The sequence below is a fragment of the Sinohyriopsis cumingii genome, chromosome 5 (assembly GCF_028554795.1).
Source record: "Sinohyriopsis cumingii isolate HCF-2022 chromosome 5, ASM2855479v2, whole genome shotgun sequence".
In the NCBI taxonomy this organism is placed as follows: domain Eukaryota; kingdom Metazoa; phylum Mollusca; class Bivalvia; order Unionida; family Unionidae; genus Sinohyriopsis; species Sinohyriopsis cumingii.
This window is the reverse complement of record NC_142965.1, coordinates 124,043,647-124,070,755: the sequence shown is the minus strand read 5'-3', so window position 1 is coordinate 124,070,755 and position 27,109 is coordinate 124,043,647. Positions and strand designations below refer to the sequence as shown.

Below are 27,109 nucleotides of genomic sequence, written 5' to 3'. Positions count from 1 at the left end.
TTAGTCATTGCTTGAGTTGTGGTCTTGAATGCTTCAGTATCTAATGAATCAAGTTTGACATACTTCGGTAAATAATAAATAATAGCGTGATTTTAGGTGTAAATGCTGTCTTAATACATCTGAATAATCGCAAGAATATAAACTGTATCTATGAACTCAAATATGGCTTCGTTGCCTTCTTTATCTACGCAAAATGTGCAAAAGGAACCAAATAAATAAAAATATTTGAAATAAAATTTTAAATAGAAATAGTTCTTGGGTAGATTGTTGTTGTTCAGTCAAATATACTTGTCATGCTTCGCAGCTGATTTGCTTATGATTTACTTGCTTACATTAAAATAATGTACCATCCTTACTGCCAACGCACCCATGTGACCACTTTCTTGAGTATGATCGTGACGTCATCAGTATAAGCAATGTTTATGCAAATGTTGGAGTAAATTAGACTGTCTGTCTATCGATTTATATCTTTTAATCTCAGATGTAAATACCATTCAATATACTCTAATGAAATAATATTCTCTACGTACAATATAATTATATTACCGATGAAGTCGGCTTTGTCATGAAGTTATGTCTCATTACACTTTCGGTCTCTCTAACTACTTATAAATGGAATAAATAATTTTAAATTTAATTTAGTGACAGAATGGTTACCTTTTATATCATGGCTATTTTTTAAGTTAAGCAGCAGACTCTGCTTAAAGCAGCAAGTATGGGACTGACTGGTTTGTTACCCATAGTTTTAGGGGAATGCCATTCTCAACTACGAGAAAATACCTATAGTGTGCGATTTGTGTGGAGAGGAAATTAAACAAATAACTTTTAAAAAATATCGAAAGCATAAACAAGCTGTAAGAATAACGATTCAGTTTGTTTCTCTCGCTTTGTTTATTATAATTATAATCCATGCAACAGACTAAAACGTTTGACCTATTTCCGACTGAACTCCTACCAACATATCTGAAAGGGATTTTGGTAATGTTAGCTAAGTGATCAAATAATATTCCCAGAATTTAGTAGAAACCAGATATTGTTTCCAAGTAAGTACAAAAATGTATGTATTTTTACATTTGACATAAGTAAAACGTATTCAGGATTTATTTTATTTATCTTGTTGTGTTGGTTGTACTAGCAGATCACACATATAGCTGTTGTCATGGATACATTCTAAGTCATTATCGATCTCGAACTTTTAAAGTGGTCGGAAAATAACTTTCTGGTAAAAATAAATTTTAATTTTTCAATTTAACCACAATAGCACAATATATATATATATATATATATATATATATATATATATATATATATATATATATATATATATATATATATATATATATATATATATATATATGTGTGTGTGTGTGTGTGTGTGTGTGTGTGTGTGTGTGTGCGTGTGTGTGTATGTGTCTACATACATACATGCATGCATGCAAACATACATACATACATACATGCATGCATGCATGCATGCATGCATGCATGCATACATACATACATACATACATACATACATACATACATACATACATACATACATACATACATACATACATACATACATATGACTGAGGACAAGTTTCTTAATGTGCGTGTCCGAAATTAGATGAAAAATTCACCAAGTACCTTGTAAGGACTTTAAAAGAATACAATATAATGATAATAATGACAACCTTCTAAGAAGAAGACAAAGAAGAAGAGAAAAAAAAGAAGGATAAATAAGTATGCAGTCAATTCGCTTCGTTTTTGACAATGAAATGTTGCTTAGTTATTTAGTTTCTTTTTAGAAATATGACAAGCATGCCAAAAATAATTTTTCTTTTCATGGAAATAACTTAGGCATTAATAAATGATGAAAAGGACATAGATGCTTTATCAGATGCCTTAATCATTGACTATTAGGTGAATAAAACACCAGAAGTATCCTATATTAAAACACTAAAAATGTTGGTCTTATCGTTGTTTTCGCGCAAATGCTATGTCGATTAGCTCCCACAGTCAGAGATTTGGCAGGTCAGATACTAAATGAGAAATATGTCTCATATTAAGAGAAGAATAAGTCAATTTATGTCTTAAAATCGCTGGCGCCGTGCTTGTCATTCTTACTGGGAAGCGATATGCCCCATGTATCAACGCCCCGGGGGGGTGCAAATGGTAAGCGTGATATTCTTCATTTGAACCATCCTCACTACATGGATGTGTTTATTCTCTCCAGTTTGATATTTATAAAAAATGTCTTTTCATTGAATTCGTAACATTATTTCTTATAATTTAAGCTGCAAAAAGTTCAATCTGAAACAAAAAATATTTTTTCCATTATTAATTTATTTACATTTTTTGGTGTTCTTAAAGTCAAGAGCAAATCAATCAAATTTTCCTCCATTTCTTGCAAGTATATCAAATGTATTTCAAGAAAGTTTTCTTATGCATAATTTGAAAATTTTGACTAATTAGAGCAAAGCTTTCTCATCAGCAATATTACATGGCCACGTATTACTTACGTTTCGATGCCGATTATTTAAATTTACATACGTAAGATGTGTCAAGCACGTCATAACGTTATGCCAAAAAAAAAAAGACGTAACAATAGACGCGTCGGAATTTAGTTCTAAGTAATGTCACTACACTTTTCCACGGTTTGCTCAAATAAAAAAGTATTTCTGTTATACGATAAATAGAATCATAGAGTTGTCCTCATTCCAGTGTCATTAAGATTTGTGTTCCGCTTGCTTGCTCTTTGAAATTTTCCAAACATCATAAGATTAATCACTGATATAACCTTTGAAATGTGCCAAGGTCAATTTATTCATTTGTTTTTCTTCTCTTACTGATATTGTAGGACCTGTTTCTTACGTGTCTCACAAGGCGCCATTTAATGCAGGATTACTTTTCACGATTTTCTTTCAGACTTGTTGTCACTTTTAAAACTCGTGAAGCTGTCCCTGCAGCTCATTGAATGTGATTACAGTTTGTGGTACCAATGGCAGTGCGAACATTGATTTGATGTTTTCAATATCTTTAAACACCCACGCTCTGTTATTTTTCTTATAGATTATTTTCAGAAATCTTTGACCCTATTTATGTTTGTTTCTTCTTTAGAATGCACTAATTCTATCAAAATCGTAACCTACCAACAACTCTTAAAAAATACATTTATTTCACCTTACATGCTAATCAGGCTCCTTACTGTCACCTTCTAGTACAAATTCGGAATTATGATCGCGGCTCTGGGGAGAGCAACAGGCCATTTGACATAAATTTAAAATAACCTCTTGGATGTACGCTTATATAATGAATATGATAAGAAGTATTACCTTCACTAAAGGGGTCGTTTTAACCCCAGGGACTTCAACCTCCGAGTCAAAACGTTTAAACTCTTAGCCGCACACATACCAGTTATGATAAGACAGATGCAATTGACATTGATCCTGGGGTCCATGCCTACTCCCAGTGATTTAGTCTGATTTTAGAAACCATTAAAATCTTCATGACTATTCTTGCTTTTTATATTGTTTTAAAATGCATTCAGTGAAATCTTGAAGTTTTATGTAAAAAGCGCCGTGATCTCCATACATCTGTTTCTACTTTAAGTACGTTTCTTTATAAATTGCATTGATAAGTACCGTGGAATGGGAAGCACCGCTTTAAATAATCAGTGTTTTAGATTTCTATTAGATTACTTACTCGTACTTATCTGCCAGTCTTTAATTCAAAGACTACACATTCCGCAAAAAGATTTTTTCCAAACATTATTTTGTTTACAACGTAGTTATATGTGGAAATATGAGGGAAGCCGAGTTTTAATCTATTCGGGCGTTTTCTTCATCCATAAACCTGGTTTTCCTCAGAAATAAACTTGTCAATCATTTGTAGAAAAAGTAAAGTACATATGGAGTCTAGTTTCATTTTCGTCATTATTTACATCAGGATTACCGTGTGTAGCGTGGTTTAACCTATTGCGATGTCTCCAGTCCAAAGAAAAAATTATCCCCCCAGCACGGCGAATTGATCGCCCGCCTAAACGCCCCGGGAATCCACAACTCGCACCAGTTTTGTACGTTCAAATTATAGGGTTCCACCAAGCAATCAAAGTTCTCTTATCTTCTCCTAGACCCTTTCGCTGTGCATTACAAGGAAACCAATCCGGTAGCTGTGTTCTCCCACATCCCAGCACTAAGCACTTGTAGAGAAATTTCTGGTATTAACCGAGTCAGGTGCAACACTTGCTAGCAGTGTGCGATACTTAAGAACTTTGTTCATATCTTCAGAGCACTGATGTGGAGTATCAAAGATTAGTTGTTCTTCAACAGCCTTCGGTGGTTGATCCGACTGTTGCAAACAGACGGTTTAGGCCGAGACTTTCCAGAAGAATCCTCAGATTGAGTGGCACAATAACGTTGATGTTCAGGGACATCATCGATTGACATCTCATCAACTGTATTCCCTGTGATGATAAAAAAAAGATACAGAATAAAACACTAAAGCAAAACAACGTCGCAACTTTTGTTAATATCGACCCTTTATCGACCTTGTGAAAATATATACCAAGGAATCTATATTTCTTGTGCAATTTCACCAAGATTGTTTCTAGACTAGATTGAATGTTGTCACCGGCGTTAAAGGTACGTTTCAATAGTGCAGACGCGTGAGTGTGTAATAGGAACAAGTACTGGTCTTTCCACCAGTGATCAGAAAAACACCTCTGAAGGACACACGGTACTAATGGTATGGAAAAATGAGAATCAGCTTGGAAATGGGTGAACCTAAAATAGAGTATATATGGGTTAGGCTGACCAGGATTGGTTAATAATAAGTTATGTTGTAAGAAAAAGAATCTTTTCAGAGCTTATCCTAGTTGTGAGTGAAAAAAATAGACATTGTTTTATTGATGGAATTTCAGTCCTTTAACAGTCTTGAGTTTGGAACACTCATTACTAAAATTAGCACATGACTCTTTGGTGCGAAATTGAAAGCACATGTTTCAAACACATGCAGGTCCAGAAAATGACGCGGCTCATATCCTTTCCTCTACACAGAAGCTGACATCCAGGTTTCATCTATAGATTTGATCACGAGCACTCAAAACTTTTCAGTTATTGAATTTTTAATATCATGGTGTTTGCATAGGTTTACTATGGGAAGTGAATTAGTACCGTGCGTCCTGAAATACTAAAGTGGCCGCCATTATATACACTTGTAGGACCGTACAAAATGACGTCATCACACATCATCAAAGCGTTCGTGTGTGTCTTGTAAGATATCACGCTTCACATTTTTCTTTCCCATTTTTTTGCTTGAATTGGTGGTTTGCTTTACAATGTAATGGTCTCTGTGTTGTTATATTAGTGTAAAAGTTGCTCTTTGTTTCAAAGATGTGTGCGATCAAAAGGAAATATACCTTATTTTCTTATTCAGGCATATGCTGTGTGTCAAAATAAGTTAATATTTTGTATTTCATCTGAGGTATCAGTACTTAATTTAATATTGTATGTCATTAAAAATATACAGAACAATTCTTTCCAAATGTAATGTTAACCATGAATCAAAGATTGCCCGGATCATGTTATGTATATCAAATGAAAAGCCATATTATATCATCTGAGTGTATCGCATCACGACTCTTTCTCCTTTATTTCGAAAACAACTTCGTTGGATGTTTTCAGACGACATGGTATTTTTACGTTTAGTCAAAAATACTTATTGGCATGCATGTATTTGCAAATGTTAGTGAATATTTACGGTGGATATGTTCCTTTCTTACTCCTAACTTCTCAGCCTAATCTTCTCATTTCCGCTTTCACATTTCATTGCTATCGCTAGCACATTTAATTGCTATCGCTTTCACATTTCATTGCTATCGCTAGCACATTTCATTGCTATCGCTAGCACGTTTTATTGCTATCGCTAGCACATTGCATTGCTATCGCTAGCACATTTCATTGATATCGCTAGCACGTGTCATTGCTATCGCTAGCACGTGTCATTGCTATCGCTAGCACACAACGAGCTATGAACACATTTTACATTATAGTCCAGGTTACCTTTTTAGATTTTGTTGGCGTATATTAGAATAAATAAAACAGCAATCACAAGAAATGCTTATTTTCTCTTTCAGCAATGGAAAGTTCGTGTTTGTTGTTGTGGTCTTAACACCATTTTCAGCACATGATAGGCTATGCACGGCGGCCATTGCAACTGGTAGGGAAGAACCCGGGAAGTACCATGGACCTGCCGGATGATACTGGCAAGCTTTAGGACATACCCACATAGTCTGAGCCGCATATTCACAGAAATGGAGGGTCTTGTATTATACGTTCTCCTGTTATTTTAGTGCAATTGTGTATCACTGGGGAAACAAGAACTGAATTACAGAATATTCTTAGGTCATTATCAGGTTATATATCCTACAGATTGATCTGAATATATATTGAAGTAATTAAGGAGTAAAACAATCTTGCCACTTTTAGGGGAACATTAAAATTAAGAGGACTGGCCTGTCTACCTGTCTGTCTATCTATCTCGCATAAAAATGTGTGTGTGTGTGTGTTTGTTGATAGAGAAATAGAGATTGAGAACTAGATATTTCTCAATCTCGTATGATATTTGCTTATATTTATCATTATTACATGGATGTATGATGAGAGAGATGACGGCGAGGAAATAAGGTTCTTAATAGCGATGAATGTATTTATCCTCGTGATTAAACGCAAAACTGTTTATCTGTTTTCACGCCTTTTCACATTAAAATATCCAGTCAGAAAGCGCTTCATCTATAGTAAGGAATATTAGGTATTTCTTTTACTAAAATGACCAGCTTAACTGGACACTGTTAATTGTGCAATCTGCATCAAACAAATATTTTTTTAATTTGCATATACGCACACACACACACACACACACACACACACACATATATATATATATATATATATATATATATATATATATATATATATATATATATATATATATATATATATATATATATATATATATATATATATCACTAGCGATTCAATAAAACGTTTAGCATACTATTCACAATTGATAATCGTGAGTAGGGAGCTCCAGTGAATGCGAAATCAAAATAGTTAAATATATTTTGATTACCATTTTAATATATATCGATAACTAGTCCAATATATATCCATAACTAGTCCAATATAGCTCGATAACTAGTCCAATATATATCGAGAACTAGAGCAATATATATCGATAACAAGTGCAATATATATCGATAACTAGTCGAATATATATATCGATAACTAGTCCAATATATATCAATTACCATTCCAATATAAATCGACTAAAATTCCAGTATCCGTTCCAAAATACTGAAATTTCAGACTGTTCATCTTCTTAGAAATATTTCGCGGAGACGAATAGAGTTTTGCATTGATATACGAGTATTTGATAAGACTTTCGTTTCATTCTCATTTAATTTGTTTCATTATCTTTTTGTCAGTATTTAGCTTCATGTTTACTTCCCTCTATCCCGGGCACTTAATAGTTTTCATAATCAGAATGTTTTTAAGGGCTTAACTATACTTTCGTATTTCAAGTGTTTCCCGGCGAGAGCATATATCGGAAACAACTAAAGAAAAGCTGCGTGTATGATAACACATATCATGAAGATACATACAAGAACAGAACTACTAATTTAATGTGTGTGTCACTGAATGGTATCGTTAACTTCGCTTTAAATAGTCTATTTGCTCTTTTTTGTAGACCACCACTGAAGATCATTTTGAAACAATGCGCACTTAATACCTTTTTTTCCATACGTTCATTGAGTCTTACTTATCACGCTTGTCTAAACGGTGGTTCCTTTCTTGCTTTATCTTTAGAATCCCCTTGTATTTTTTAAAGCCTATATCATCTTATTTGTTTGCAGAGAGCCTTACCTACCAAGATAAGGATTTTGTCATAAATAATGGTTATTGATAAGGGTAATGCTTGGTCGCGTGTAACTAGTTTAGATCTGTGTAGCAAGACATGACGTCAGACTATTCCAGGGTGGTACATTTCATATTGATTGGTAACCCCGCTCATTTGATTTTATTTGTATCAGAATAGTTTTCATGTTCATACTACGTCGCGTGTACTTGTGGGTTTTTTTGTGCTGTTTATGTGTATGTTGTGTATTGTGTTGTTGTGGGTTTAACGCCATTATAACTGGCGGAGGAAGAACACAGGAAAACCCAAGTAAGAAGCACTGACCTACGGGAAACTACTGTCAAACCTTCACACATACCCACATTAGCCGAGCCCGAGACAGGGGTGAGATGACAGTGATCGGTAAAGGCGAGCGCTATAGAATACCCGGCCGCCCGGAGCATCTTTTTTATGTTAGCTGTAATCCTCATCAGTACTTGTTTAAATTTTGTAGGCAATTTTTGTCATGATTCAATATAGACGCTGGAAGGCATTTTGATCACATTGAAGGTCCAAAGGCAACCATAGCAATTTATCACACACATGTAAGCACGCACACAGGCACACACACACACACACACACACACACACACACACACACACACACACAAGCGCGCTATGTGTATAAAATTTCATAAGATGATTTGGACGAGATGGTTTTATGTTCTTTTGTCAGGACTAAACTTGGTTTCTGAAATACAAACGTTTCAGAGAGTGCACGAACTGATGAGATGCAAAATACACAACACTGAACTCACTTGATTCGTATGATATAAATCAACCCTTGTTTGTTTCACAAAGATATATTCTTCCAACAGGAAGGATAAAGGTAACAATGAGTTGAAAAATGCTTCTTTGGTCCATCTTAAACTGTGTACTATTTATATGATTGAAAGAAATCGATATATGACAAAACAATGCAATCTTTTCAAGGCAAATATGATTTTCTATGTAAAAAATAACAGATAAAGATCAGACAGAATCTAATAGCAGAACTTTAATACAACTGTATTCCTTCGTAACTCGTCATCAGTTCGTTCACTCTACAGGTACATGACATAGCGATGGAAATTCTCTCTCAGGAAACAGTTTCATTGGTGTGTTTCTCGTCCTTATTCTTTTTGCCAGCAAATAGTCGCGTGCCAATCGTTAAGTACCTCGTTTTTAAACCTAGATAGTCTCAACAGTACGGTGACGATTCAATTACAAAAACATTGCTCTTAGCTACTTTAAGGCGACACTTTGTTATTGAAGAAAGCCATCTCATATTAGTACAAATACAACCAACATTTCAATCAGAGCATTCACAAAACAATTTTCACACGTCTTGTCCATTGACTCCCCACTCAGGAGAATGTTCCGTGATGAGAATCTTGCAATGATGTGCCCGTCAATTCTTGCCCGTCTATCCCAAATGGATATTTAAAATATCAGTAAAATTGCATTATATATGCTTTATTAAGCTCCAAGAATTATATTTACAGATTTAAAATATTTTGTATGTATGTATGTATGTATGTATGTACACACACATACACACACACATTTATGTAAGCGCAAATTATATCCCGGATATTTCATTGTTATAGTCGTCATAGGCTATTAACCAAATTTAGAGAATTATTTTAAAGAAATTTTCTTACATAAATTTATATAAAATAACAGATGTTGTTATGGCTCATAAATTTCTGGGTCAATACAGATATTTTATTGTATCAGCAACATGCTGAAACAAACTAGTTGAAACATAATAAAGTTAAAAGGTTTCATTCCATTGTTTGTCTTGTCTGTATAGCTCAGCTGTACTAGTTGATAAAATAATGTGTGTGCATGACATTTTTATTTATATATTTAACAATATGATGTTCTATGTTCATTTTTTTTAAAACAACAGATCAATGAAAATTTATTCGCCATTTCCTTAACATTAACACTTGTATACGAATGGAGAAATGGGAGAAAATAAGATTATCATATCGCACCACACTATCCATGTGAACAGGGGAGGGGGAGGGCCAACGGAGTATTTAGAATGCTATGTTCGGAATTGAAATAATACGTGTTTGAATCCAACCATGAGAATAATCCTGTTTGTCGACCATAGTGTGTCTTTAGGCAGGCACATTACTACAATTCCCTGAGCGCTAAATGCCCTACTGGTGCTGATGTGCCGTAGAAAACCAGACCATAAGAATTTTAAAATTAATGAAATTCTAATTGATACGGGGTTGTTTGAGAATAAATTGTTTATCATCTTTGCTGTCAGAGTTTACAAATTTACGAAGACGATAATAAAATATTATCGATACTATTAACGTGCATTTCAGATGTTAAATTAAGGGGATCAAATTTTAAAGCAAATGCTAATTATTAGAACCCACCGGGCACCAGCGCTATACGAATATCTTGAGTTAGGAATTAGTGCAAGCATTGGGTATCATCATTAGGACTGATAACTCTATTTTGACCAATGATAAGACGATGTAGCTGAAGTTCATTCCGTTCAAAGATAGAATCCAAGAATAAGTTCCGCATCAGGTATTCATTTTTGTCAGGCAATATGGTAATTATTATGGCCTTATCTAATATCTCGGACCTGATCTCGATCTTAACCGCTGCGCCGAAATGAAGAGGATAAGAAACTGGGAAATCCTGCTGGATTATTTCTAAAAATAATTTATTTCTATCGCTGTTCTTTTAAAATACACATTAGCAGGGGAAAGAAAAGAGTAATTTTACATTACTAATATTTCTTTGAAATAGATATACATATAAAAAGCAAAATGTATGAGACGGTTTGTGTTCGACTCTAATGACACCCATCTGGTACATAAACGTTTTCTCCATCATACTTCAGGCATGAAGTACAGGACTAAGGAAAGGTATCAAAGCGTAACGGAATATGTTGAAGGAATATTTAATATCAGATGGAACTTTATCGATATTATCAGATAGTTACCGTTAGACATCGCTTGCTTTTTTTCTGATCCATTAAATATCATTGCTTTTGAAGTCCGAACGCGACCTTTCAGAGGCGGCGCACGCTTTTATCAACATCTTGAAATTTAGTAATGGACTATTCTTATCATACGAGACAAAAGTTGTATCATTCATATAATGATCAGCAGAAAAAAATTGTGCACGAATTCACTTGATTCAAATAGCTATCAAAATTCATAAAATGAAAACGTTTCCCTTTAGAAAGACGATACCTATCGTGACAAACTGAGATCTCGCTTATGCTGTTTCGCTGGACCTGATAATGTGTTTAAGATTCTGGCTGACAACAGTCCTGATAACGTGTTTTAGACTCTGGCTGACAACGGACCTGATAACGTGTTTTAGGCTCTGGCTGACAACAGTCCAGATAATGTGTTTTAGGCTCTGGCTGACAACAGTCCTGATAACGTGTTTTAGGTTCTGGCTGATAACAGTCCTGATAACGTGTTTTAGGCTTTGGCTGACAACAGTCCTGATAAGTAGTTTAGTCTCTGGCTGACAACGGACATGATAACGTGTTTAGGCTCTGGCTGACAACAGTCCAGATAACGTGTTTTAGGCTCTGGCTGACAACGGACCTAATAAAGTTTGTAGGTTCTTGCTGACGCTGTGGACCTGATAACGTATTTTAGGTTCTAACTGTATCCGTTTTATTTATTATTATGCTTCACTTATACAATAGAGTAAAAAATTTTATTCAGATCTGTAAAAATTCCAATTTTACATACTTTGGTTTTGTTAAATATGACTTTTCTGCCCGTTTTCTTTCTGAGAGGGACAAACAGACAGACAGACAGGAGGGGAAGAGAGAAATGCTCAACAAATCTAATATGTACTATTCTTCCCTGTTAACTCATGGACTGTCATCTCTGTTAAATCTAATATAAACGGATTAGACTTACAAACAATATACTTTGTTACTGATGCTATCACTTCCAAACAACATTCTTTGTTTAGTAATCCTATCACTTACAAACATTATGCTTTGTTTAATTATGCTATCACTTGCAAACAATATGCTTCGTTTAGTTATGTTGTCACTTGTTTTATAATGTATGCTTTATTTTGATTGTCACCATGGAGAGAGAGAGAGAGAGAGAGTATCAGGGGAAGACACAGGTATTCCTTTCAAGTTTACAACTGTCTAAATGATTAAATTGGAGTACCCATGCATAACTAATGTTTTGAACCTCGTACAAAGAGCAATAGAGACTAGCGTTCGCAAAATAAATGAAATCCATTAAACTTCTTCGAACTTCCTTTCATGTGCCTCCTTAATTTCTTCGTTACTGGGCCCTGCTGAAGGCATTTCAGCCGGTTATTTCAAACACCCATTGAGTCTTTTAAATCAAGGACCTGGAAACAATATTGCGGCTTTGTTCTCGTTTTATTGCGCCAATATCGAACTAATTGTTCTATGAAAATAACTGAAAGGAACAAAATGAACTTCAATAAATTTAACGGAAATTGACATATGATACTTCCCTGTCTTATAAATTCCTCAGCGACTTTGGAGACTTTATTGAACTAACATAAGCTTCCTATAGGAAAGTACTCATCATGCGAAATTTGCAACTGGTCATGTCCACTGTTTTTACAGCACACACACACACACACACACACACACACACACACACACAGAGACGGGAAACCCCGTTTAAATAAGCAATTGGAACGTTGCTAATTACTTTGTTACCTCTGGACTTCCATGTTTTTCATTCCAAAGATACTGACACTAGCAAGGTATGGACAGGTGTCAATACGGACTCTAGCAAGATATGGGCAGGTGACAATAAGGAAAATAGCAAAGTATGGACAGGTAAGAATAAGGACACTAGCTAGCTGTGAACAGGTGACAATAAGGTCACTACCAAAGTATGGACCGGTAACAATATGGACACCAGCAAAATATGAATAATTGACAATAAGGACGCTAGCAATGTATGTACAGGTAACAATAAAGACAGTAGCAATGTGTGAGCAGGAAACAATAATAAACATTAGCAAGGTATGGAGAGGTAAAAATGAGGACACTAGCAATGTATGAACAGATAAAAGACACTAGTAAGTTATGAAAATATAGCAATGATATCAATAACATGGTATGGACATGTCACAATATTGCATTGATAGGTAACAATAAATACACTAGCAAGATATCGACAGGTAAGAGAATAGAATAAATAATATTATAATGCAGCAGTGTAATCATGGTTTTAACGTATCTTAATGATAATATTACTCTATTAGTTTCATGAGAACCCAATACCATTTTTCTACATTTACCGACTCTATCAGTTCTCAGGGATGACATATGCTTATCAGCATCAGTTTTTGATTGTATTTACCGTAAACAACATGTAGTGTTTCTACATCAGTTTGTAGTTTCATATATTCCCGATAGGATCTTAGCGGCTTTGCCATTTTGCCATTATGATGAATGAAATAACCTCATGGGTGGTGTATTTCTTGGCTTGCCGACAGAAATTGGATTCAGTCAGAATCACCAACCACGTGTTTTGTAACTTTGATCTGCATGCTAACCGTGAATTTGTTTTCTTTTTTTCGTAACTATGGTCGCCTACACATCCCAACAAAGCTCTAAGGCGAAAATATCCTATGGTCACAACGCCCAAACATGTCATATTCCTTAGCATTTCTATGGCAATTCACGATGCAATGTTCCACTGCTGAGAGATAAAACAAATGAGTTGCAGTAACCTAGGTTGGGAAGAACACTTTAAATTATGAACTTATTATTTTATAATACTGTTGAGGATATCGATAGAAAAGTTCATGTTTAATCGACGGCCCTTCATATTTTTATACGAATATCAAACGGTGACATGTATCCCAGAATTGCATTATAATTAACTCGACCTTTTTAAGTAGCATCTACCTTCGGGTATGATTAGGTCCAATGTATCTATCTGTACTTATGATTAGGTCCAGTGTATCTATATGTGCTTATGATTAGGTCCAGTGTATCTATCTGTGCTTATGATTAGGTCCAATGTATCTATCTGTGCTTATGATTAGGTCCAGTGTATCTATCTGTGCTTATGATTAGGTCCAGTGTATCTGTCTGTGCTTATGATTTGGTCCAATGTATCTATCTGTGCTTATGAGTAGGTCCAATGTATATATCTGTACTTATGGTTAGGTCCGGTGTATCTACCTTGTGGGTACAATTTGGTCCAATTTTTTTAAAACAATAAAAGCAAGCACTTACGTCCTGGTTCATTTACGTATTGAGTTAACTATCAGGACGAGATGACCTATAAATAATACCCATTTTTTTGTTATTGTTGTTTATTTACTTTATCAAAAGATCAAATGAATGATACATTTATACACAAACAATGTTGTGTCTATTTGTACATTAAATGTGCCGGAGATATCACGTTCTTATAATAATAACATGTTACAAAGTTTCATTGATATTGCATTGTACACTAATAGAATTAAATTGCCGTTGTATTATCGCGTCACTAATCACTGGCTTAACATATTCATCAAACAAGAATCAGTTTTGTTATTTTCCCCTTGATGGCGTTTAAATGAAGCGTGTATTTGGTATCAGTGTTAATATCGGATCGAAATTGAAGGGTTGGAAATAGTTTCAAATCAGCTGATTTTTAATCCTTCCTAATTCCGCATTTGTTCTGTTTGCCGTTTAATGCATCCAAACTAGTCATTATCTCCTATTTTTAGCATTTGTACTTGGTACTGAAGATCAGTACATGCATATCAAATGGAGCAGGTTTATCACAACTACTCCTGCATAGAGGTATGTGTTCTTTTATCCCTCTCGAGTGTGTTTGTGGCTGGGACCGTTCCCGAAACCGCCATGAGAATTTTATACAATTTGAAGATATATCCTCGTTTCGAACCTTTTTGGGGCAACTGAAAGAATATTTTTATACAGATTTTGGAACATATGTTGTCTTTAAATAACTAGTCTGGGACAGCAGTGACGTCTGTTTCAAATACTTCATTGGAAAGCATAAAATGGATAGTTTTCATTTAAAGTTGCAGAGTGTACCCCAATTCTTTCATAATTTTCATTATCTTCTTCTTCTTCATTCTCTCCTTTGTCTGCTTATTCAGCCATTCACGTATACGACATTTATACTTTACTCATGAATACTTTCTGAAGGATAACCTCGACCAGAATGAACACCAGGTGAAGGGTAATCTCGTCCAGAATGGATACCAGCTGAAGAGTAACTTCTTCCAGATTTCGTACCGTCTGAAGCGTAGCCACAACCGGAGTGCATATCTTCTGAGGGGTAACGTTGACCAGAGTGCATACCCTCTGAAAGGTAACCTCAACAAGAGAGTGCATACCTTCGGTGAGGTCACCACGTCCAGAGTGCATAGTTCTAAAAGGTAACGTAGACCTGAGTAAATACCAGATGAAGAGGCAACCATGACCAGAGTGCATACCTTTTGAAGGAAAACCTCGACCGGAGTGCATATCTTTTGAAGGATAACCTCCATCAGAGTGCATACTTTCTGAAGGGTAGCCAAAACAAGAATACATACCTTCTGAGGGTAACCAGGCCAAAGAGCAAACCTTCTGAAGGGTAACATCAACAAGAGTGCATACCCTACCAATTGCTTGTCAGAGTGAACTCGCTGAACTTTATAGTGATATACCACCAGGAAAAATCTTTACTTTTTAAAGAATGCGATTTATTTAACAAATTTTGACTCTGTATTGTATGTATTTTTACACACTTTCATACTTTTAACATCTATTTTCATACTTTTAACATCTATCCTTTTATCTTAAAGTACTTAATGTTTGCATTTATTTGGTAGGGTATACCTCACTAATTGTTTTTATATACATTTTCAGAACTTTGCTTTAAATCGGATGTTCTGTTACACCCCAGTATAAATATATATATATATATATATATATATATATATATATATATATATATATATATATATATATATATATATATATATATATATATATATATATATATATATATATATATATATATATATATGTGTGTGTGTGTGTGTGTGTGTGTGTGTGTGTGTCTCCAAGCTTGAACCATTTCTCTTCTACTTTTATTGTATGCTTTGTTGCAAGTTGAATATTTTCGTCTGGTACAGAATCTCGAAAGCAATCCAAATACTGCCTCTTTGGTAGTCTTCTTCATCCAAATGCTCACGTAGCTCCATGATTGCATTGCCTTACGATGGTCTGTTAAATGGTTTCATTGTTCTCGATTCACAAGACGTGTCGGTAGGTCTTTGTTGAAATGAAACTACAAAGACATCTCTCCCTATTTATACTCAAATTTTATGCAACGATCAAAATCAAATAATACTGAACACCTAAAAGGACATTTCGTCATCTCAATTAAGTAAGACGTCTCGTCCTATCATCCAATGAAATCGATTTTCCAATTTTTCGGACAACCTCGTTCCAGCGTTATCAGAAACTCTGTTAGTTTTGTTTTGCTCTTTCACCAGAATAGTGTATGCCGCATCTCTCACGGAGCTAAGTGCGAGTCTATCTCCTCCGTGTTTTTTGTTTGTCTGCATTGTGCATCTCGGTCTGGGGAAAAATATCTTAACATAAAATAGTAAATCTAACCTGACATTATCTCAAAATATCAATCGCTGTCTTTTGTTAAGACTGTTTGTATTTATATAGCAAAGTTTCAACACACGAAGACAGTAATAGAATATGCAAATGTTTGTTGCTTTAATTGTTAAACTCTGTCAAGGAGTTTTCAAAAAGGTTGCTAAATTGTAATCTGCCAGTGATGTGTGTAATTGTAAAACTACTTTAATTATGTCAAGTCGTATTTGACAACGGCAATTCCAGTGCGACTAACAACCTGAAATTACAGATCTGCATAATTGAATGACAACTCACAAAGAAACCAGCAATGGGTATACATTGTTTGAAATTCACTACCACTGGGTTCAAGTGTCTTTTCTTTAGAACAGGTCTTGAGGGGTGATAATTCACACGAAACGTATTTGCTCTTTGCCTTAAGGCATGAAGGCATACAATGCTAAGTTTCAAGCGGAATAATTGTTACATGAGTTGAATTGTTTTCTAATTCTTTTGTAGGAACACACAAGTTTTGGAGGCAGTTTTTTTATAGTTTTTTTTTTAAATCCACTTTAAATTGACTTAATAATATTAAGAAAGTTCATGAGGCATTCATGTTCAAAGAAAATGGTGGGGGGGGGGGCGGCAGAGCTTGTTGTTAGCATCCCATCCAGTTATATTCAATCCAAATGTAATATCATCAATGCATACAAGTGTTATATATATATATATATATATATATATATATATATATATATATATATATATATATATATATATATATATATATATATATATATATATATATATATATATATGTATGTATAGCCGATTTCAACAATTATTATAGAGTTTATGAGGGTGTCAACAACACAGTTATCTATACCAGATAAAACAGTTTTTAAAATATACCGCAAGGCATAAATTTGTTCTTTCAAGGCCATTAACAGGCATAAAATAATTTCGGGCAATTTTACAAGGTGCCAGCCTTTCTAAGTGTGTAATCAATTCTTGCAGGGTGCTTTATTAATAATTTAATGATATGGTTTTAAGGCAAGTTTTTATTAAGTATGCGTTTTTTATCCTCATTGGTAGTCGAAGCTAAGGAATATAAGTGAAGAGAAATGTTGGTTATTATCCGCTCTGATTTGGTTCCAGACTCCTAACCGGATCATTAACATTAGTTGTGACAACGCAGTCTGATCTATGGATGAACATGGAAGGACAGAGCATGGCTTTCTCGTGTTTTGTTTCGATTTTCATACATACATAATTTATTATCTGTCTCCTTGCTGGTAATAACAATGAAAAGATGGAAAATGTGGTGAGAGGAAGCTTGGAAACCCATAATTAAGCGAAATACGAAACATCTCTCTGGCTCCTTTCCTTTATATTAACTTGGTATCGCCTTCACCGGTTTAATGAATTTTTAAACACTAATTTCGATTTACGTTCCCGTATCATTAAATACAGAATGGTTGACAATATTTAGATATTGGAACAGAATGCTGAATAATTATTCGGTGACTGTAATATATTGACGCTATTAAAGATTAATTGTGAAACGGTAATTTTACGATATTTCTTTTGCTGTCCTTGTCAAGGCAGAGTTACAGTAATTTGTGAGGGAAGCAATTTATTTCACCACGGCTCAAGAAGGAGATGTTTATCTCAGCGTGCACAGGGAGGACCCACACGCAGACGGTGATTGCTTGCGCGTGTGGGATATTCAAGTTCGAAGCGTGAGGTGTTGTCTGAATATATAGGCCTAACCTAGACACCTAAATCGAGAGCATCTCATTTATCAGAAACGCTGTATGTTTGCGTAACAAGATGAATGCAAGCAAAATACATTAAGAACTGAAAACATTCTTCAGCTTGTATTTTAATTTAATCTTACCTACTAACCTAATTTTCTACCTACCTACCGGTCCTTGAGCTGGTACCTATTTTCATTTTGCTGTTTTTCGTAACCCAAGCAAGCCTTTTTAACAATAAAGTAAGAGCAATTAAAATGTTCAAAGTTTTTAAATTTGGTATCAAACAAATTGTATCAGCTATAATTATACCACCTTAACAGTCGATTATTAAAACTGTCTCTCCGATAAATCTACATAAGTAATTGAAAAAATTAAACATAATCAATACAGTTCCATGAATCAATAATCTGTTTGTAAATGAATAAGAAAAGATTTCGTAGAGAAGGAAAATTTGGTCCATTTAATTATAAGAGCATTCCATCAGCTTCCAGACTTACCAGCATGACATTATGATATGCACCTCGGCGACATAAAATGGCTCGAAAAACAAACCGGATATGAGGCGTAGGAATACTACTTCCTTTTCAAAGTACTACATCCGATTCTACGGACAGCCGCATATTTGATTAATGTTCGTCATTTCCGCTAATCATATTGTCAATAGAGATGACATTTTTGCTAGATTACAATTACGGATATTCTTGGTTTAGAATAGGAGTCAATGGCATATTGAATTGAATGATATATTTTGTTTTTGTTGGTTTATTGTTGATGTTTGTTAAAAATTTAAACTTTATAATTGTTTGTACAGCAAACATTAGCCAATACTTTCTTAACATTCTGCAATTTATTTACAAATATTAGTTTCATTGTCATTTTTCTTAGCAAAATATATATTTTTGAATCAATGACGGTTTATTATCAATGTTAATCTTACCGGTGATATCTTTGAAAAATCCCAACATAAAGAGTATTAATATGATATTGTCTATATAAGTTGTAGCATCTACAGTGTGTAAACAGTAGGATTTTCTCGACGATATTCTTGTTATTTGGATTTTAAATTTTATATGAATCAATAAAATACACAACATCAGAGCTACAGCGATCTAGTGGGACCAGTTTCACTAAAGGTTCCCTTCAAAATGGCTTAATCTATTTGGTGTGCTTCGGTCTTTTACTGTACAACATTCCGAGTACATTATTTGGTGCCGAGGCAATTGGAGTAAAGAGTTTAACCAAATGATAAACCACCCTAGCTAACCCGGGCTGATCTGATGGTGGGGATGATTGTCTGGCATGCCAACCACTAAGCCTATGCGACTCCTGTGCACATTAATCGCCTCTTTTGAGCTGCAGCAGGGACTAACATGCCTGTTCTACATCCCCAAAGCCTGCAAGGGAAATCTATGGCTATTAGGGGATTGTGACTGGCTTATCATTGAAAATTCCTTTTGGTTCATCATTAGGAAAAGGTCATCTGCGCAGAAAATGTAAAAGTTAAAATAATAGCGAGAGAAAAACAAATTGCATTATATTCGTCTTGTTTTCAGATAATATGAAAAGCAAACATACATACATACATACATAATACATATATACATACATACACACACACACACGCGCGTGCATGCATGCATGCATGCTTGCTTGCTTGATTGCTTGATTGATTGCTTACTTACTTACTTACTTACTTACTTACTTACTTACTTTTGCAATAATTTCCCCAGAAAATGGAATTAGATTACAAACGTTAGGCAACTGAAATAATATTTGTATTAGGAAAGTTAGAAAAGAAGTGCGTGTGTGAAAATATGAAATAATAAAACGATAATGTGTTGAAATTATGAAGCTTTAAACTTCTACATTGATTTCTTAGACAACGTACTGAGGAAACAGTATGTGTTATTTGTTTATAACTGTCAATGTATCAGGGCCCTTATGTCAGATCACCATGTAAGTGGTTCATGTACTTTTGCAAAATACCCATCGTTATGAGGTTCTTATTACCTCTGGTGGCTATAAACACCCATCACTTTGAGGTCCTTATTACCTCTGGTGGCTATAAACACCCATCACTTTGAGATCCTTATTACCTCTGGTGGCTATAAACACCCATCACTATGGGGTTCTAATTACAGCTCGTGACTATCATATTTTCAGTATGTTTCTCAACTTCGTTTTAATTTTTTGCTAATACGTTTTGACAAGTGAATCAGTCATATAAACTAGTCAGTATAAGAACATGTCCATTCCTGTTATCTGTGTAAAGTATAATAAAAATGATCACCACAGGAATTTTATTTTTGGGTGCGTTTCTATTCATCCACTTAGAAGCTAACCATTCTTTTATAGTTTAATGTGTAATTTCAACATCAGTCGTAGAATCGGAAGCTTTACAATAGTTTGACAAGATAGCGGTTGGCATAAAACAAAGACTGCCAATTATCACGTTGATTTCCTGTCCAGATTTATAGTACATATCACCTGGGAAGCAGAGTTAATTAGCAAATATTGCAGCATGCAGTTGTCTTCAGTTGCATGGCAAATTATCTCTTATTGCGCGTTTTCCTAATTATAGGCGGTCTGTATTGATTGCTTACATTTCTTTGTCAGCTCTCAAGAAAAAAATGTTCTTACATCCGACATACCTTTAATTTTCCACCGACAGAAAATAGGTTTATAACAATAAATCATTAATAACTGGTATACCAAATTATCAAAAAAAATGTATTCCACGCACTTTTCATTACTCATATCGAGTTATCATGGACGCGCTTGATTCTTGTATTCCTATCTTCTATACAGGTTTTAGTTAATACCCACGGACCCAAAAAGGCATTTGAGAAATAAAGAAATATATCTTAACTCGCTTTCACAGAAATGAAAAGTACATAGGATAACAAATAATAAATGTGAAATATATTCCATTGAAAGTGGCCATTGTGATATCCTGTTTTAATTCAAAGTAATTTTAATTCAAATTCATTTTAATTTATTAATATTATTTTGTCTCTTTTCCAGTTAAAAATAGAGTGCGTGTCGCATACAATTAGCGGATGAGAGTGTCCGTCATAAAGTTAGCGGATGAGAGTGTGTCGCCTAAAATTAGCAAACGAGAATGTGTCACATAAAGGTAGCGGATGAGATTTGTCCTATTTATACTCCAGAGATAAAAGAACACTAAATGGAAATCCAAAAAAGAACATGAAATCATACCCATGCGGTAGCAAATGGCCAATTCTCTTCTAATACGTGTTTTTTCTGCATCGAGAAGAAAACGGAAATTGAAATACCCTGATCATTTAAAGGAAGAAGATTTAGCATAATATGAGGTTCATCAAGGACAACCTGACATTTCATGGCATAATATGAGGTTCATCAAGGACAACCTGACATTTCATGGCATAATATGAGGTTCATCAAGGACTACCTGACATTTCATGGCATAATATGAGGTTCATCAAGGACAACCTGACATTTCATGGCATAATATGAGGTTCATCAAGGACTACCTGACATTTCATGGCATAATATGAGGTTCATCAAGGACAACCTGACATTTCATGGCATAATATGAGGTTCATCAAGGACTACCTGACATTTCATGGCATAATATGAGGTTCATCAAGGACTACCTGACATTTCATGGCACAATATGAGGTTCATCAAGGACTTAATAACATTTCATAAAATGAAGTACAAATAATGATAGCAAATGACCGTTTTATGCACCAAATCGGCAAATTGAACAGTAAATACGTATTAAATGGTAAATTCGTATTAGAAGGTAAATACGTATTAAATGGTAAATACGTATTAAATGGTAAATATGTATTAAATGGTAAATATGTATTAAATGGCAAATACGTATTAAATGGTAAATACGTATTAAATGGTAAATATGTATTAAATGGTAAACACGTATTCAATGGTAAGTATGTATTAGAAGGTAAATATGTGTTAAAAAGTAAATACGTATTAAATGGTAAATACGTATTAAATGGTAAATATGTATTAAATGGTAATACGTATTAAATGGTAAATATGTATTAAATGGCAAATACGTATTAAATGGTAAATACGTATTAAATGGTAAATATGTATTAAATGGTAAATACGTATTAAATGGTAAATACGTATTAAATGGTAAATACGTATTAAATGGTAAATACGTATTAAATGGTAAATACGTATTAAATGGTAAATATGTATTAAATGGTAAATACGTATTAAATGGTAAATATGTATTAAATGGTAAATACGTATTAAATGGTAAATATGTATTAAATGGTAAATACGTATTAAATGGTAAATATGTATTAAATGGTAAATACGTATTAAATGGTAAATACGTATTAAATGGTAAATACTATTAAATGGTAAATATGTATTAAATGGTAAATACGTATTAAATGGTAAATATGTATTAAATGGTAAATACGTATTCAATGGTCAGTACGTATTAGAAGGTAAATATGTTAAAAAGTAAATACGTATTAAATGGTAAATACGTATTAAATGGTAAATATGTATTAAATGGTAAATACGTATTAAATGGTAAATACGTATTAAATGGTAAATATGTATTAAAAGGTAAATATGTATTAAAGATATATGTATAAAACAGGGGTATATGAGACTGGTAAGAGGTAATACCTTTGTTGTCTGACAGCTGAATTCTCTGAGTGGACAGTTGCAATCCATCTTCCAAATCTTTCACGTCTGCACCAAGAAGGAATCATCCCCTGCATACCCCGGTGCACCGCTTCAGCTGGCGGACCAAACGACGATGAGGTGGTGATGTTAACACTGCACCACTAGGCGTATGAACTTCTACAGTGAGGTCACCGGCTAGGGCGGAAGGTCTCTACAGATCAACGGCCAAGTGTTCGGGACCAGGGCGTACCAGATGTATTAGTGGATTGCGGCTGTGGCCGACCAGCTATTGTTCGAAATAGCAGAGAAGGCAGATCTCTTCAACCATGGTTGGCCATCTACCTAGCAGTTTGCGCAGACTGCACTCCACCTAAAAACTCCATTACGCAGGCATGAAAGAGCTATCTACTGTTTACGTCTACCCCTACATCTACACGACTGTATCAAGCCCTGCAGCGATGGGAAAGGGGCGAAAACGGCAGGGGAAAGATGTCACTGGAAGCCGCAGTCCCAATCCTAAATGTAGGCGACTCGGGCCTTTGGCCGTCTGATGTTGATCCGGAGACAACACCATCACCCGGTAGCAGTCTGAGTGACCAAGTAACCTTTTCTAGGGACGGCACTGCTTGCTCCCCATGAAGAGGTGCCTCGAAAAGGTGACCTAATCAGAGTTCGTCTCCTTACTCCCCCACCCCCACCCCCGTTGACCAACGGGCATCTTCAAACGCGGTCGAAACATAACAGAAAAGAATAAGGTATTCCCCACCTGCCTCACATCGTGGGAAAAGACTAAAACTGGCTTGTGTGATCATCAGAACAATGCTAGACTCAACTGATAGCAACAGACCAGAATGACGCTTTGCCTTAATCGCACACGAAATCTCTCGCATTGGTGTTGACATTGCTGCACTTAACGAAGTCTGCCTTTCAGAGGAAGGAAGTCTGAGAGAACCCGGCACTGGATACACCCTGTACTGGTCAGGAAAACCAAAGACTGAAACACGACTTTCATGGGTTGTTTTCGTGGTCAAGGACTCGATCGCCAGCAAGTTAACAACCTTTCCCACTGGTCACACCGACCGCATCATGTCCATGCGTCTCCAGTTAGGGAACCAACAACACGCCACACTCTACAGTGTATATGTTCCAACACTCCAGACAGATCCTACTGAAAAGGATAATGTCTACGCTGACCTGCGTAAGCTTCTCAAGAGCGTCCCAGAGAGCGACAAAATAATCATCCTCGGAGATTTCAATGCCAGAGTAGGCCCAGACTCAGAAGCCTGGAAAGCCGTTCTTGTGAAACATGCCGTAAGTGGTTGCAATGACAATGGGCGCCTGCTTCTTAAAATGTGTGCAGAATTACAGCTCACCATCGCAAGCACCGTATTTCAACAGAAAGACAGCCTGAAAACGACCTGGATGCATATTAGATCAAAACACTGGCACCTAATCGATTACATCATAGTACGTTAAAGGGACTTAAAAGATGCCATTCATACCAGAGTGATGCCCAGTGCAGAGTGCCACACAGATCATCGTCTTGTCCGATGCAAGCTTGACTTCCACTTCAAGTCCAGGCCCAAACAACAAGGAAGCACCCGAGAAGGAAGCTCCATGCCAAAAACATGTCGTCTGCAAACATCAAGGCAGATTTTCAAGAGATACCGCAGTATAAATTTGAATAACCTAATTTTCCGCCATATCTACCTCCGGAAGAGATGTAGAATCACATCAAGGCTGCCATTCTGCAAACCTCAGAAGAAATCCCTGGATTCACAACTAAGACAAACAAAGACTGGTGTGATGAAAACAACCAAGAAATCCACGAACTGCTTGCCAAAAAGAGATCAGCGTACCAAGTCCACCTCGCTCAACCATCCTGTCCACAGAAGAAAGCAGCCTTCAGCCTTATATGCAGCTCCCTCCCGTGCAGGCTATGAGACATACAAAATGAATGGTGGACAAAGCTTGCAGAAAGAACCCAGCTGTACGCTGACACTGTTGACTACAACGGGTTTTATGAAGCGTTGAAAGGAGTATATTGTCCTTCCTTCCAAATACAGAGCCCCCTACGGAGGGAAATGGACACGAGCTACTCACTGAATCTATCCCGAACTGCTGGTCAGAGCACTTCCACACACTCTTCAGCACTGGCCGGGCAGTCCAGAAGGGAACTGTTGACCGTATCCCAGATGATCCACCAAAGATGAAAATCGATAAGGAACCGACACTGCAAGAGACTGTAAAAGCAATGGAACAGATGAAGACTGGAAAGGCTGCAGGAAAATATGGTATCCCACCAGAGATATAGACAAGACCTCCGAGATGCAGTCATCATCACCTTGTACAAAAACAAGGGGGAGAGGTCAGACTGCTCAAACTACCGTGGGATAACTCTGCTCTCCCTTGCAGGCAAAATCCTTGCTAGAGTGTTGTTGAACAGACTGGTGCCCACCATTGCAGAATAACATGCTCCAGAGAGTCAATGCGGCTTCAGAGCCAGTAGGGTCACAACTGACATGGTGTTCGTCCTGAGACAGGGCCAGGAGAACAAAGCAAAGGACTTTAGAGCCACATTTGTGGACATGACGAAGGAATTTGACACGGTGAGCAGAACTGGACTGTGGAAAATCCTTGAAAAGCTCGGCTGTCCTCCAAAGGTTTTTTTACCATGTCATCCAGCTACGTGAATACTTTAGTGATTTATCGTCAGAGCAAAGCACTTGGTCAATGACCAATACGCGTCATATCTGACCAGCACATATTCTTACTGAACAACACTCACAACTTCTGATCAATAAACGGCGTTACTGAACAGCACCCAAACCTACAAACTATCTCACCGTTTTACTGACCAACGCACACTCATATTGACCAACATCCCGTACTTTTAACCAATCAGCCTCCACTGCTTCTCACTAACACATCGTCTTACTGAACGGTACCAACTCGTGCTGTCCAACTACTCTATGTGCATTAAAACTTCAGGGGCGCTATAACCTTCAAGAGTCAGTAATTCTAAAAACAAACTTGCTACCGTATAATCAAAAGGTTATGAAAGTATTTAAGCTATTGGTTTCTTGAAAGATGATCTCGTGGCTTATGTCAGCGAAGCTTGCCAAAATGCACTTTCGTTTACCTTTATTCGCCTTTACAAACATCAAAGAAATGATTAAAAGAAATATTTGAAATAGTATTTTTTATTAAACTTTGTATTTCAAAACACACGTCAGTATAAACCAACACATTTTTTTTCTTCTCAAAATCAACATTCGGTTTAGTAAGCCAGGCCAAATCAATCACGGACAAAAAAAAAACAAATTAATATGGATAACTGGTGCATTCCCTCCTCTTTAAGTACAACAATGTAAAATTGCAAATACAAATACAAACATCATAAACATTACAAGACTGACAAATCTGGGTTATAAGACATGACTTCCAAATCTTAAGGACTGATTAAAATTGGCTTTGATGGACACTACATTTCTGAGCTAAAGGGGGGAAAAAACATAATGATCACTAAATCATAGTTCTATTTGTGTCTTCTCAAGCGAACTCACTTCCACGACAACTTCAAGTTAGATTCCATGACTGCATTGATGAAACAAACAAGGTGAATAGTATCCACGCACAATTGATTCATATCATTGTAACCTTACAGTATTAAATTGATTGAATTGATTGGTTATCATATTATATACGATATCGTCTTACATAGAAGGTAATCGATAAAAATCGAAATAGTCCACACTTTGGACGTTGCGAAAGTAGACTGCAACCCAACGGGTCCCTGGTGAATGACTGTCGTCAGTGTTGATGACATGACCTCGAACGTATTTAGGTTTTTGATGAAGAAGTTTATCTTTAACACAAATGATATGATTCCAATGTGTTGTATACAAACCGTGCCACTCTAGCATTGTCTTCTCTTTTGGATAAGCGTCCATGCATTGTCAAAAATTATCTTCCTACATTTCTTCTTTCACATTATTAAACATTGGTAGTGTTGTTCTTCACTTGGCTGATCAATTTCTATAGTCAGGGTTTTGGATTTTATATCTGTGACTGCTAAGTTCCTGTGTTTGGTCATCCTCACCTATGTAATTAGCATCAGGTTCCATCTTTTCTAAATGTCGAGGATCACTTCTCTGAGTTAGTT

The 27,109-nt window shown here is 35.6% G+C and overlaps 1 long non-coding RNA gene across 2 annotated transcripts in view; it reads right to left on the bottom strand.

Annotated features, from left to right (window-relative positions):
- Positions 1-1,424: 1,424 nt before the first annotated feature.
- LOC149800119 (uncharacterized) overlaps positions 1,425-27,109 on the bottom strand; it is a 67,228-nt gene continuing 41,543 nt past the window's right edge. For both annotated transcript variants that reach the window (XR_016421326.1, XR_016421327.1), the window contains exon 3: positions 1,425-4,447. This is a non-coding gene — a long non-coding RNA (uncharacterized LOC149800119). The remainder of the gene's footprint in view (positions 4,448-27,109) is intronic.